Below are 15,373 nucleotides of genomic sequence, written 5' to 3'. Positions count from 1 at the left end.
GCCCAGAGTTCAAACCCCATGGCCAAAAATAAATAAAAAAAAATAAATAAAAATATGAAAGTAGTCCTAATAGCAACCCAATGAAGGTAGCAAACTCATTATCTCCATATTATGTAGAACACAACCAAAGATCAATGAGGCTAACTAACATATACACAGATACTAAATGACAAAACACATTTGTTTAGTTCCACTGCTATATTTCTCTCCATGGTAATGTAATTCCTAATATCAAGAAGAATATCTTCTTTGGGAAAGCAGAAGGAAAACAAAATTGGCTTTAGCAAATAAAGCAACCAATAGCAAGATGAGGTGGTATTAGTAGAATAATTATAGTAGTAGACATGGTGAATTGAAAAATTATGAGTCCAGACCATCAGAAATATAAAAAGCAGAGCTCAATGTGGACTAATTTGCCTGGCAGGTAGGACTCAACTGGTTTGATTTCATCTAATCTGTGTAAGATGGAAAAGATAGAGCTTGAAATTGATGACCATTCCATATCAAAATTATGTGTATGCTTTCCTTTTCATGTGAAAATAAAGCAAGAATTACACTTTAGACAAAGCAGATAATACATATTCAGTTATGTATGCTTCTCTCCACCCAACAAGTATTTATGATGTCTTTGCTTCTGTCTTAGAGCTGTCAGGATGCTTGGGTCAGAGATCATACCTTCCTCTCTTCTGTATTGCAAAAGCCTAATACTCACTAACGTTTATGACTAAGGAGTGTTTGTTGAAGTTACTTGGGCAACCTAGAATCATTACTTAAGTAAACTTTCCATGTATGTCTCTGTCATGAAGCTAATATCCTCCTAATCTCTGTGTTCTGTTGAGCTAGAACTATGAGTGATCCACTAGCACCCAGTTTCTTTCCTTGATAGATTGTTTCTATATAGCCCGGGCTATGTTCAAACGCGCAATCATCCTGCCTCAATTTCCTGAGTGCTAGGATTACAGGGACCTACTTTCATGCTGTTCTTAATGATTGTTCTTGATGCTCATTTTAAACTATCCTTACTCAGATAAAAATAACAAAAAGTGTGGGGAGCAGTTTGTTACCAGGAGATTTACTCCACCTGCTGCTCACTCCCAATGCAATGTCAATCTTCTAAATCCAGCAGGGCCAGACACTCAGAGATGGTGAGGAACTAGAAAAAGTCAGCAAAGCCTGCTAGAGTTAAGAAATAGAGAACCAGGAAACAAAGGATTCCTGCAACTTTTACAACCACAAATTAAATGCAAAAAATGACACAGCATTACATAAGCAGCATAAAATATAATTTAAATGTCAAAAGAACTGAGGATTCTTAATTCATGTAAGAAAAACTTGCAAAATGTGTTAACCATCTCAATTGGTACTATGCAGAAACAGTAAAAATGGCACTGTTTTGTTGTAATGTAGAAATTAAGGAATCGGCCATGTTTCCCCCGTGTTTATAGGTTTCCTCATGTTTATTTTACTCAACTTTAAAAATAATTCATCTTTTAAAAATTCTCATGATTTCAGGGACTGTAGATATATTTGGGAACAAGAGAGTTATTTAACTTGACAGTGCTTAAATGTGGTACGTGCGCCTGTTAAGTTACAATTAGTTCTTGTGTACAGAGGCTACATTTTCACTGGGAGGAGTGGGTGAATCACAGATTGCTCTACTACTTGGAATAGGATTTCGCATACATTTTTGCTCTCTTGAAAATTAGCTCTATGGCAATTGGATTTTCTATTTCTACCACCCACTTACATTTTACAGCTCTGTTTTGAAGCTTATGAGATATATTTAAAAACATCATATTAACATTTTAGGTCTCTGTCTGGATACAGCAGTTTCACATATGCTGTTCTTTGGCAGATGTAGGGTTTTACTAGTTTGTAGTTGTCAAAGATATCCATCTAAGCAAAGCTAAATATAAACAGATACACATACATGCACACACACATATATATACACACATATGCATACATGTATGGACTATATATGTGGTTAACACTACAATAACAGTCCATAGTGCATGTGTAGAAAGATTTAGGAATAGATAAAAGTGAGTATCTAAAATGGTTATCCCTCTGTATAACACCTTAATAAAAACACCTTTAAAAAAGTGAGTATCTAAACTAAAGGAGAAAGAATTGAGCAATATTCCTTAGAGATGGTTTTATTTTAGTGAATAAGCCTCTAGAAATAATTTGCCTATTTGGGTTTTAATATTTTGATCTCTTTCCAGACTAGATTAATTATTTAGTTTAGTAGAAGGGAGGATATCAAAAGAAGTAGAGTAAGTTAGAGAAGAGAGAGTGAGGAGTCCTACAGGTAGACCTGCATGGCTTCCTTGGGCTATAATTTCTGTGCCAGGTGTTTGCATCGCTGCTCTGCACCACTTAGGAGCACAGAGCAGGCACCATATTCCTGAATTGGAGAGAAGTGACAGCAGAGTAAACAAGGCTTTCTGCGCCAGTGGGAGGCAGGACTTGAAAGGTATGAGAGAGAAATTGCCTTTAGCATAATACTTTCCTGGCCATTCTTAAGTGTTACTGCCTGTATCCACATGGGCTTCTTTTCTAGGTCAGTTGTTGCTCACTCTAAGCCATACTACATATTGTGTTCTTTGGGAATCTTGAAAACAGCAAAGAATAGGAATAATTCAACCTAATCTGTAAGAAAATCAATAAATGCTGGTGATGAATAGCCTGAAGTCCACACATCACTTTGCCTGCCTCAGAGCACCACGAAATTAGAAAAGCTATAGCCCTTTGCCAAGAATTCAGTATGCAAATATCTGCTAATAAAGAACACCATAGGAGGAAGTTGAATTTTGTTGCAGTGTGCCAACACACTGACAGTGTTTTTTTGTTGACAGAGTGCAACATTAGAAAGCAAGCACAATAGAATTCATTTACAAGAGCACCTGCTTTAAAAATAACCCTACTGTCAGGAGGAAACAACTCTGGTCTCATTTTAATTTTTGGAGTGGAAAAATCCACAAATGAATTAGAATTATAGAAGCATTGCTGTTGGTTATACACAAAGTGGTTGCACTGTAGGCAAAGTTTTACATTCCATTTGAAGTGTCACAGTCATATTCTAATTTAAGGCATTGACATGCCTACATATTGCTCTTTTGTGGACATGTCTCACATCTGGTAGTTTTTGTGTGTTCATAGCCTTCAGTACAGAAAGGAGGTAGAAAATATGTCATTTAATAGTTGTATTCAACCACGAAATCATTCATATCGGCTCCCAGAAAGGTCTCTAGGTGAAATTACTCTCTCAGCAAAGATGGAAAATGAGAAAGATGGAGTAATGTTAAGACAGAGAAGTAAGATGGAGATTAAGCTTAAGCAGAGGAAACAGGCCAGCTCAGGTCCATATTCTGCATCTATGTGGCAACAGGCATTTATAAAAGGCAATAGAGCTTATGTGAAACCATTGTTCCAAGAGCCCAACAGTGGATTAGAATAAGAAGCACAAAAAATGCAAGAAGAGTGCAAAGAAAACCACATTTTCTCTAAAGATACTTGTCAAGGACCTCCCTTTTGTCAGATAGTGAGCTATAATAAAATATACATCAGATTTCTTGTATTCATGATTTCCTTTTAATGAAAGAACTTCTTGTTATAAAAAAAATAAAATTCTTCTTTTTAAACCACTGTGGTCAAGTTTGTACTAAAGAAGTTATCTTCAAATTTGATGATACAGTGACTTATGGAGAAAAGTGATTTTTTTTTCTGTTTTCAGGCCAGAGTGAGTCTGCCTGGAAATTAGCAGCCCAAAGAAGGAGTCTTTTCTTATCTTCCCAAGAAGGTGCTTTGCAAAAGTTTCCAGATGTTTTATCAATTAAGGAATTATATATTCTTACAATAGCCATCCATTAGAGTAATCAAATAAGTGTTTCCTGAGCCCTTGCTATGTGAGAGACATTGAGTTGGATGGTGGGACTATGAATGAATACATGTTATGTCTCTTTTTGGAAGTTTACAACCTAATCGGAATAACGTTCAGGGCTAATCACAAACTGTCTGGATTTGAAAATTGTAATTTTAAAAATATACATTATCGCAATAAAACAATATAGTTATACCAATGATCTTGAATTAAAGGAAGGCAAACTGTCATTCTACAGGAAAATGAATTAAGGAACTTTATATCTTGGGAGACTAAAAATGCTATTTGTAGACAGTTATGTTCTGCTTTGGTAACTTCCAAAAGCTCTTATCTCTATTTTTTAAAATCCTATGAAAGTTCTACTAATTTTTATTGTTATTGTATCATTGATATGTGGAGGGGTTATGATTACATGAATCAGGTAATGAGTAATGAGTACAATTCTTTTTGAACCATGTCCCCCCAAGTTTTTTCCCTCCTGTCCCCACCTACAAGATATGCAGTTCATTTTTCACAGTGTCTAGTATCACTGTTGTATTTGTTCACCCTTGTTCCATCTTTCATGTACCCTCCTTTACCCTCCCAAATACAAACAAACTAACAAGACAAAAAGGAAAACAAAAACAGCAAGTGGCAACTAAAAATTGTCTCGTTTCTTTTTCTTAGAGTTCATTTCAAGACTATTATTTTATATGATCATCTACACAGAGCTATTGAGCCTTTGTCAATCCCTCCTATGCTTACCCTCCTCATACGCTCAGTGGTGAATGTCTAGAGCCTTATATAATTTATCATGTCCCATATATAATTCAGTATGTTCACTTGTTTATTTATAGACACATTCTAGTTACCATAAATAAGGGAAAACATGCAGCCTATGTTTCATTGGCTCTGGCTTACTGCACTTAATATAATTTTTCTAAGTCTTTCCATTGACTTACAAATGGTACAATAACATTCTTTCTGATGGATGAGTAGAATTCCATTGTGTGTATATACCACATTTTCTACTAGAACTTTTTGGCAACATAGTGAATTGGTATGTGGAATATGACCCCCTATTCCTTGATAGCATTGTTGTCCACAAGTAACAATCTGAAAACTCAACATTAGTGCCTAGAATAAGCATTTAACTGGACCCTTAATTTATTCCTTTTTGGATATTTGTCAAATGATATTGATCACCTACCATGTATCAGACACAGTGGCATGTGATAAGAAAACAAATCAAAGCAGTGGTTTCCCACAGCACTTGGGAGTCTGTATATAAAAAAAAAACAGGCAGGTAGCAAGATCCAAAGTAGGCATCTAAGAGAGTTTCAGAAAAACATGGAGAGTAATTTGTAGTAAGTGAAGTAGATTTAATATTATCCAACTCCAAGAGACTCTTCCAGTTTATATAACTCAGGTAATACTAGAGATCACATAGCCAGGTAGTGAGCTATTATTCTCTTCCTTGACATTCGAAACTTCGTATAAACAATTAGATAAGAGCTTTGAGGTATGTAGAACCAGTCAGGTATATGACTATTGAAGTATTGTGAGCTGGTATGTACTACAAAAATCAAAACATGAGCCTTTTATAGCCATAAAGGCATTCCATCAACAAATGTCTTTGTATAATGCATGCAGTATGTTCTGAGGTCATGAGTCTCATGGACATTTGCGAGTCATTTCCAAGCTTTAATTCTAGTATTAATCCTGGGGTTTTTCAGACCATAGTAAATGATTTCCATGAAAGCTTTCATGCTTTCTTATTCACTACCCTTTAAACAATGTGGGTGTGATTAAACAAAGAAGGCATCTTTCCAGCTGGTTCATTGTTGCTTTGTTTCTCATGGTTGTTTCTGTGCTTGTCTTGATAGATATTTTATTCTTCCTCTTAATTATTTCCTTACTGTGATGGGGTTACCTCTCTGATGTTGTATAATGATCCCTGCTATTACCAAGAATTTGTGTGTTTAGAAAATTATGTGACTAATATATGATTGTAATATTTGCTTGCTTTACCATCAGTAAGGAAACCTTTAACAGATCTTGTCTACCATCCATTCCTGGAAATGATTTATAACACTTGTTACCAGACTTGTCCAATATAGGTTATCACAGAATTGGGAGAGGGACCTTGAGTTCTTGCCCTCTGGAGCATCAACAATGTGCCATCCATTTAATTTTCACTCACTAACTGCACAAATTCAGAAAAGAAATAGGCCACATGTATTACCTTGACCTTTCTGGTTCAAATATCTGGTAGAGAGTAAAAGCTATTTTCTAAATCTGGTAAATCTTGTCATCTTAGATTCAGTAGACTTCAAGATAGAATAAGCAAATTATAGATGTCAGTATTGGGGTACTGGGAGGTGCATTTCTTACCTGCCTCTTAAGTGTTTCACTTGGAAATATTTAAAGTATTCTGAAAGGGAAACCAGAATGAAGAAGCCAGACTTTTTGTAGGAGCTCTGTGCTGACAAGTGTCTTTACTGAGATAATATTACCATTGAGGCTTTAATTACTTGTAATGTACAGGAGTAAGCCCTACAAAATTTTGCAGTAAGACCATGGAAATAAGAATAAAAATGTGTTTCATGGTTTGAGAATCATGATCTCATTTGTATCAGTAAAGGAATACATTCATACAAATGTAATAATTTGCAAAAGCTTCCTCATGAAATTCTTTTATGACCTGCTTCATTATTATCCAATTCCTATTCATCACAGACATTGAAATTGCCTTTTCAGAAGCTTTCTATAGTAATCCTGACATTCACTCTCCATTTTTATCCCCCACTTTCTGCCACCAGCACTGCTCATATGCTTTCTGTCTTCATACAATGGACTCAGATAATGTATGTGGCCTTTTTGTCATTCAGTGTTTTCAAAGTTCATTCCTGTAGCACATAACAGCACCTTTTCCACTTTTTTGCTGAATGATATTCCCTGGCATGAACATACTGTGTTTTGTTTAGCATTCATTGGTTCATAGACATTTGGATGGTTTCCTTATTTTGATTCTATGAGCAGAGAATAGCATTCATGTATGAGTTTTGTAAACAGCCAGAAGAGGAAATAACAGGTCTTGTAGCAGAACTTCAAGTTTAATCAATGGAAGAATTGTCTAGCTTCTGAAAGTGATTGAACCATTTTATAATCTCAACAGAAAGGAATGGGCATTCTAATAACTCTGTGTTCTTACTAATATTTGTTACTGTCTGTTTTTATCATTTACATTTACTTTATTCATCCAAGTAGATATAAATGATATGTTTATTTAGATGCATATCTCTATCAAATATTGATAGAATTTTTTCATGAGTTTAATTATACATATACATTTTTTAAAATTACTATTTAAATCTCTATTTTGCATTTTTTCTTTTACTTACTGTATCCTTTGTATATTTTAGACACAAGAATATCTACTTATTAGTTGTAATTTTTTCATTCTCTGGATTATCTTGATTTAGCTGAAGGTATCATTTTTTTGGTACATTATTTGGTCTGGCCAAGTTTGTGTATGCATATGTATATGTATGTGTGCACACACTTTTGCTGTTTATATCTATAAAACCATTGCCGAACACAAAGTTATGAGGATTTCTTCCTGTGTTTTCCTTTAAAAGTTTAAAATTTTGGTTCTTACATTTAGGTCTATAAAACATTTTAAAGATAATTTTAAAAAATATATTGAGTAGACGTCCATCTGCATTCTTTTATGTGTGGTTAACCAATTGTTTTGGCACCACTTATTGAAAAGACTTTTCTTCGACTATTGAATTACCTTGGCACTCTTGTAGAAAGACAATTAAACATAGATGTATGAGTTCATTTCTGGATTCTCAAGTCTTTCCCATTCATCTCTGTGTCTACCAGTATGCCAGTACCGCATTGTCTTCATTACAAGTTAGATTTGAAAGTCTGAAGTACTGAATGATCCAACTTTGTTCTTTCTCAAGATAGTTTTGGCTATCAAGGGGCCTTTGAATTCTAAAATTGATATCCATTTTAGAATTAGCTGTTCCATTTTTGCAAACTTATTAAGTAAATAAATAAAAGGGAGAGGCTGTTGGAGTTGGAGAGGGATTGTATTGAAGCTATAAAGAGCTTAACAATATTAACTCTTCAGTACACATGAGAAGCCTATCCAATTTCATTCATCTTTTAATTTTTTTCAGCAGTGTTTTATCATTTTCAGCATAGAAATGATCCACATCTCTGTTCAGATTTCCTCTCAAGTATTTTATCCTTTTTAAGACTATAATAGTTATGAAAAATATTTACAATAAAATTATCTCTTAATCAATTTTTCTGTTTATTTCCTTGCACACATAATTTGTATATATTAACCTTTGTCCTTCAACCTGATGAGATTCATTTTTATTAGCACTTTTAGTGTTCTAGTGGATTTCTTTAAGATTTCTTGTTCATAAAATCACATAATCTGCATATAGAAATAGTTTTATTGCTTCCTTTCCAATAGTAGTAGATTTTCTTTTTCCTGTCTAATTGTAGTGGCTTCTTGTCTAAAAGGAGTGATAAGAGCAGAAAGTCTCATCCTGTTTGTGATATAGGAGGAAACACTCATTCTCTCACTGTTTATGATAACACTAACTTCCATGAGATGGAAGTTTCTACTCATAGTCTAATAGACTATGAGGTTGTCTCAAAAACACATACAGATTTTGTCTTGTGCTTTTTCTATATCCATTGAGTTAATTATGTAGTTATTATCCTTTATTCTGTTAATGCGGCATAAACTTTGATTTATTTTGTTGTTGTTGGTTGTGGGGCTTGAACTCTGGGCCTGGGCGCTATCCCTCAGCTCTTCAGCTCAAGGCTAGCACTCTACCATTGGAGCCACACTACTACTTCTGGCTTTTTCTGCTTATGTGGTGCTAAGAAATAAAACCCAGGGCCTCATGCATGCAAAGCAAGCACTCTACCACGGAGCTACCTTCCCAGCCCCACTTTAATTGATTTTTGAATATTAAAACAACCTTGAGTTCTTGAAGTAAGTGTCACATGATCATGGCATATAATGCTTTCAGGTGTTGCTGTTCCCTTTCTAAGCATTTGTTGAGAATATTTAGACCAGTACTCAGCAAATATTCGTCCCTGCTTTTCTTATTGATGAAGCCTGTCTAGTTCTGGAATCATAATAATACTGTACTCATAAAGTGAGCTGGAAAGCATTTCCTCTTTTGTTTAATTGTTAGAAGGGTTTGGTAAGGATTTGGGTTTAACCTTTAAGTGTTTGATACATTCAAACACTACTGAAGCCATATAGTTTTGGAATTTTCTTTGTTGATTGTTTTGTGAACCAAGGACCTTACAGGCAAAAGAACAATAGGATGTAATAGAATTTCACTTTTTAAATTTAAGCTTTAACAAAACAGGTAGTTGGACCTCATGTGTCTGCTCATTTGCTATTTATCACAATTTAATCTCCTTTATCACGTCTGTTCCAAATGTGCTTAATCTTTCAGGTTCATTCATTTCTTATTACCATTTCTTTCACACTGTAGACATCATCCGTGCTGTACTATAAATTCCTCTCTTCTAGGCACGGAGTGAAGTCGATGACCCACTCAGTGAATCCTTGTATTAAGATTTCAGAATATCTTTATTACTTTGTTCATGAAGCTCTTAAATTATTTCTTTATTCATCTCTGTTCCCTGTCTGTATTTGTCTTTTGCAGTTAATCAATGTCTTCTTAGGACAAAAGGCTCACCTCAAATATCACCTTCAAAGTGACAACTAGTTTTATGCTTCTAACAGAATACCACTAAAGAACATCTGAGAATCTGAACAATGTTTGTTAATCCCCCACCCCGCCCCCCATTTCTCCTCAGTTGTATATCCATTGATGGCAGGAACTGTGTTTAATTCATCTCTTTGGCCTAAATCTACCAGTGTGCCTGGCACCTAGTAGACATGTTAATGAATATTTGTTGACTTTAATGAATAAACCTAGCTATTTTGGATTTTGGAAAGCTCGGATATTATTATATTTCTCTTTATCACAAAGCCTGGTGTAACACTGATAAATGCTCATTGAAACTAACTTTACTGAATGACAAATTAATATTATAATGTCAGAAGCACATTTTGAACTCTTCAGTGAAAAAGTACCATAAAAACCTCAAGTAGCTATAAAAAAAATGAAATGATAAAAATCTGTTTGGATGACATCTCTTTTCAAAAAATACAAAAACAATTCTGTTGTGTTTTGATATGTAATTACACTTGAAGATTTGGTGTAACAGAGCTGTGTTTGGGGAATCTGATGATCATGACAACACTGCTGCATACTACAGAAGAGAAAATAAGTATAATGACATGCTTTGTTTTCTGTCAAGAAGCAATTCCCAGAGCTGTTTATACCAAAAATGCCTTAGAATATGCGAAACTCAAGAGCACCGAAGAGTTGCCAAAGATAGAAGCAGATCTCAAGTTTCTTCTATTTCCTCTTGTCACAAGACAAAGATGAGCGGATAGCTTGGCAGTATTGGCTATGGTAACAATGCATGGTGCCATTTAAGCAGGTTTCATATCAATAAGGATTTTCCAGAGAAACAGATGGCCAGCAGGATTGGGGCAGGAGGGGATGTGGGGGGATGGGGAGGAAGGAAGAGAGGGAAATTTTAAAGAACTGATTCTTGCAGTAGTAGAGTCTGGTAGCTATGAGTTCTGTTGGGACATCTAGAAGATTGGAAACTTGGGCTAGAGTTGAATCTGAAATTTGTAGTTGAGGTTAACAGGTTGGGAACTCAGGCAGGAATTTTCTCTTCTCCAGGAAAATTGTGCTCTGAAGGTCTTTCAACTGACTAGGCCAGGTATCTGTCACAGGAGTGAGACTCATCTTTCTTTAAGAGAACTGACTGTGGAGCCACATATGGTAGTACATATCTATAATTCAATTCCAGATGTTTGAAAGGTGGAGATAGGACAATTGTGGTTTAAGCTAACTAGGCAAAAGTTAGGGAGTCCTGCTTCTGTAGCAAGCTGGGCCAGGTGCCAGTAGCTCAAGGCTATAATTCTAACCATTTGAGGCTGAGAGTGGCAGGATTATGGTTTGAGGTCAACCCAGACATAATTGTGAGACTCCATCTCAATCAATAGCTAGACACAGAGGTATATCCCTGTCATTCAAGCTACGTAAAAAAGGCAGATTACCATCCAGGCTGGCCTGAGCATACACACAATACCTTATTCAAAAGATAACAAAAGCCTTTAGGTTGGGGAATAGGTCAAGTAGTACAGCACGTGCCTACCAAGTATAAGGCCCTGCATTCAACAACCCCCTAATATCAACAAAGTAAAAAAGTATGATAAACTGGATATGATCGTGCATACCCATGGTCTCAGTTACATGGGAGATGAGGGTAGGAAGGTTATGATCAAAGGCTAACCTCAGGAAGAATTATAAGACACTAACTGAGAAACAAAGTGAAAGGATTAGTGCATGGCTCAAGTACTTTGGGACACTTGCCTTGTAACCTGGAATCCTGAGTTCAGTCTCCAGTACTTCAAGAAGGAGAAGCAAAAGAAAGCCAATGGATGTAGATTTTTTTCAGTCATAGCTACAGCACACCTTCCTAGCTGCATTACATAGGGGAGTATTACAGTCTAGCAAAGTTGATACATAAAAACAATCATTGAAAAACTCTGTCACAAAGCACCAGACTACTTTTCCTCATCTTATCGCCCCAGCCCGTTAATGGCCATACCAGAGACTGCCTCTCCTCCACTGAGACACTTCCCTGTCTTCCATACCTTTGCTGAATCCGCCATCCATATCTTGGATTTTCTCTCCTCCTCTCCATCCCAGTTGTTAAAATTCTACTGTCTTTTAGACTAAGTGCAAATACTCTGGGCCTTCCCACATCTTGACTGCTTTCTGCTCAGATAGCATCCTTTATACCGCCTCCAGATTATCCTTCAGTGTATTCATGGCAAGCTTTCTCCCTCCCCTTTGTAGCCTGAAAGGGTCAATAACTCATGACTTTTTTGTTTTGTTTTAATTTCTCGGCTCTCTACAGGGACTAGATCACTCATTCCTGAACCAATCTTTTTCTCCAGTCCATGCCAGGTGCGGTGCCTGCTGCCCAGGCTTACAAGGGTCAATTAGAGAAGCTTCGGAGGCAGGGTGAGGAATATGAGTAATCTGTAAGCGTCCGTTTGTACCTATTGAACGGAATTAATTTCTGCTGTAGAAAGATGGTCACTTTCTCCTCAGCATCCTCTCCCTTTAGCCCTCCTGTGGACAGACATTTGCCAGCACAGGTGAGGGCTTGCAGGGCGCTGGGAAACAAGGTTCTGTCTGTCCTTGTAAGACTTGTAGAAGAGCAGCGTGTGTGGTATGATCTGAGAAACATCAAGGAGGACAACTGATCCAAAAATATCTCTGTTGCTAAGATGCCTGACACCCCACTATTGGTAGGTAATTCATTCATTGGGGTTCAGGAATGATTTATTATCAAAGACATCTGGAAGGAATTACTAAATACCTATGCTGATGCTCTTTGAATTTCTTTCACTTCTTTCTTTGCTTCTGCATCTTTTTCTTTTCTTTTTTCTTTTTAAGGACTTTACTAAGTTGCCCTCCTTGAAAGATTCTCACGGGTCCCTGTGACATCCAGAGCCTGTTTAAATCCTCTATTACTTACCTATTGTTTGCCTGACTTTCCTTGCTAGACTGAGCTCTTAGAGGGAAAAAAATATGGTTTGCATCTTTGTGACCCCAATATCCACCACTGTGCCAAACACATAATGGGATGTGCTTAAAGGGGTTATGGAATGACCCTGTAAGTCTCCATGAAGATGTATCTGTCTGTTGCTTTCCTCTTTGAGGAATAAGCCTTGAGCATGTGGAGAAGACAGTGTTGATGGAAGGAATGAGGGGTAGGGAGCGGGGAGATGGAGGAAGAAAGACCTCAGGGAAGCTGCTCTTGTGTTTGGGCCCATCCTTGATTCTGCTCTCTGCTATGGTGCGCTTTTTGGTTTCATTCATGGGTAAAATTTCTTGTGAATTAAACATGCTCTTTTTGTTTGTTTGTTCTGTCATACACAATCCAGAGCACCAGTCAGCTGGCAGAAGTTTGTTTGGAAGCATTTTGTCAAGTGTAAAGGTGACTCCCTCTGCATGCTTCATTTACAAAAGAAAACAAAAAGTGCTTTCGAAATCTCTTTTCCTTCTGCATGAATTGAGAACACAAAGTTTTCAGGCCTTGCCCTCTCAACCCCTACTGTTTCTCTTTGCTTCAAAGAGCAAGCTAGTAAAGACAGCCCCAAAGTGTTTTTCCCTAAAACTCTTGTGGCTGCAAGCAATGTAGATCTGCACAAGCTTATTCAACTTATAGGACCAAAGGTTTCAAGATACATCTGGATTGTGGCTAAAGTCAAGCTGGACATTCAGCACCCTCAGATTCTGCTTGTATCTGTTTTTCACTTAGCTGAATGAGCTCTCTTTCTCCTGATGTCTCTTTGCTCCACAGACTTGTTCCATTTTCCTCATGTTCTGCTTGAACCCCCTAAAGTCCCACTTTCCTCACCTCTTCTGCTCACTATCATTGCTTCTCCTTTATGATGACTTCACAGGATTTCTCAGGCTTGCCCCTCCCACTACCTCATGACTTCTCAACTTCAGGCATAACATTTTTTCCAGAAATATGTTTTAAGAGCTAATTGTTAGCAGGATTGAGCAACATATTGGTTAAATTACCCTATCATATCCAAGATCTATTTATTCAGCTAACCTATAAGTTTTTACCACTGGATTACTTATTGTATAATATATATCTTTAAAAATGCCTATTTATAAATACATATATATATAACTGTACTGTAATATATAAACATACTGACATGTATATAGGTATACTGACATGTAATATATCTGTAATATATTATATATAATATATGCATATTATACACATATGTATTATATACTTACGTGTATCTTATATAAGATATATATTTGTATATATACACATACACACATGTATGTATGCATATGTCTATACATATATGCACATATGTGTATGTATACATATAGGTATATACATAATGTATGTGTTTATATTATATTATATGTATATATTATATGTATATCATAGTACCTATAAGATGCATGGAATTATTTAATTTTGTTATTAATAATAAAATACTACAGATTTAATGTCATAAAGAATAGATATTTATTTTTGACTCATGACTCTGATCCAGGTTTGAAGGGAAAAATCTTGTTATTTCTGTTTGCTGGCAAAATCTGGAAGTTATGCAGGATATCACATAATGGTAGACAGAGGGTATTTATGAGACCAAATCAAACTGGTTTTTATAGCAGACACTCTCAGATAATATATTAATCTTTGCTTACATTAAAAGACTTTTCTATTGATGAGGACAAAACCCTAATGGACCAAAAAGATCTAATTTGTTCTACTTATTGGTATTCTCACAATGAAGACTAAAATTTAACATGGGTTTTAGCAGGGACAAACCACATTCAACCCACACTGAAAGAATACCACAATGAGGACTGAGAAGGTGGCTCAGTGGTAGAGTGCTTGACTCACAAGCCTGAGGTCCCAGGTTCTATTCCTTAGCACCACATAACAAAAACAGCTGGAAGTGGTGCTGTGACTCAAGTGGTAGAGCACTAGCCTTGAGCTGAAGAGCTGAGGGACAGCACCCAGGCCCAGAGTTCATTCTCCATGACAGACAAAAAAAAAAAGAAAACCACCGTGAGAAAATACAACTCTGTCTTCATAATAATAACTGCTAATAACCCTATACTTTATTCTCTTCACATTCACATTCACAAGTGTAATCTCTTTAAAATGTAATTTAAACCATAATCTTGCTTAAAAACATTAATGTCATTTATCATCTAAATTAGCATAAGGATGTTTATTGTCTCTCTACTTCTCTAGAGTTAGTTCTTGCTTTTGCTTAATTTCTTCTATTTTATGCTAGCATAAAGCCAGTGTTATTCATGAAACTTAGCTTTTACATGTCCTTGACATTTTACATGGGCATCATCAGGAAAAAATGCTTTTCTATCAGGTAAAGAAAAGATAAATTTAAGAGACAGATTGATAGAATTCAAAGTATAGATGATATTGTATTAACTAATGTAGAAATCTTATAAAACCTCCCATACCTTTCTGTATAGTAAGCATGTGGCATGTTTGTATTAGAATATAATTTAAAATGGAATTTATTTCTCTATCTGGCTTTAGATCTGGTAGGAATGAATGAATAAAGAAAACCTAAATGGATGAATTCATCTAGACATGAACAATTTCATCCTTTTTCAAACTCAATAGCTATTATTGTGGTTAACAAAGCAATTGTTATAAATGAAACAAACAAGTAGTCAGAAGAGCATTTATGATGTTATCATGAATATTTATAATAAGGATATGATATAATGTTTTGTGAAATGGGTTAGGAAAGGTCACCTTGAGAATGTTAGTGTAGAC

At 35.8% G+C, this 15,373-nt stretch overlaps 1 protein-coding gene across 1 annotated transcript in view; it reads left to right on the top strand.

Annotated features, from left to right (window-relative positions):
- Pde4b (phosphodiesterase 4B) overlaps positions 1–15,373 on the top strand; it is a 354,760-nt gene that overhangs the window by 145,590 nt on the left and 193,797 nt on the right. The gene's annotated exons all lie outside the window — the stretch shown is intronic.

The sequence above is a fragment of the Dipodomys spectabilis genome, unplaced genomic scaffold (assembly GCF_019054845.1).
Source record: "Dipodomys spectabilis isolate Male_0828 unplaced genomic scaffold, ASM1905484v1 ptg000002l, whole genome shotgun sequence".
NCBI classification, from domain to species: Eukaryota; Metazoa; Chordata; class Mammalia; order Rodentia; family Heteromyidae; genus Dipodomys; species Dipodomys spectabilis.
This window is presented reverse-complemented; position numbering and strand designations above follow the sequence as displayed.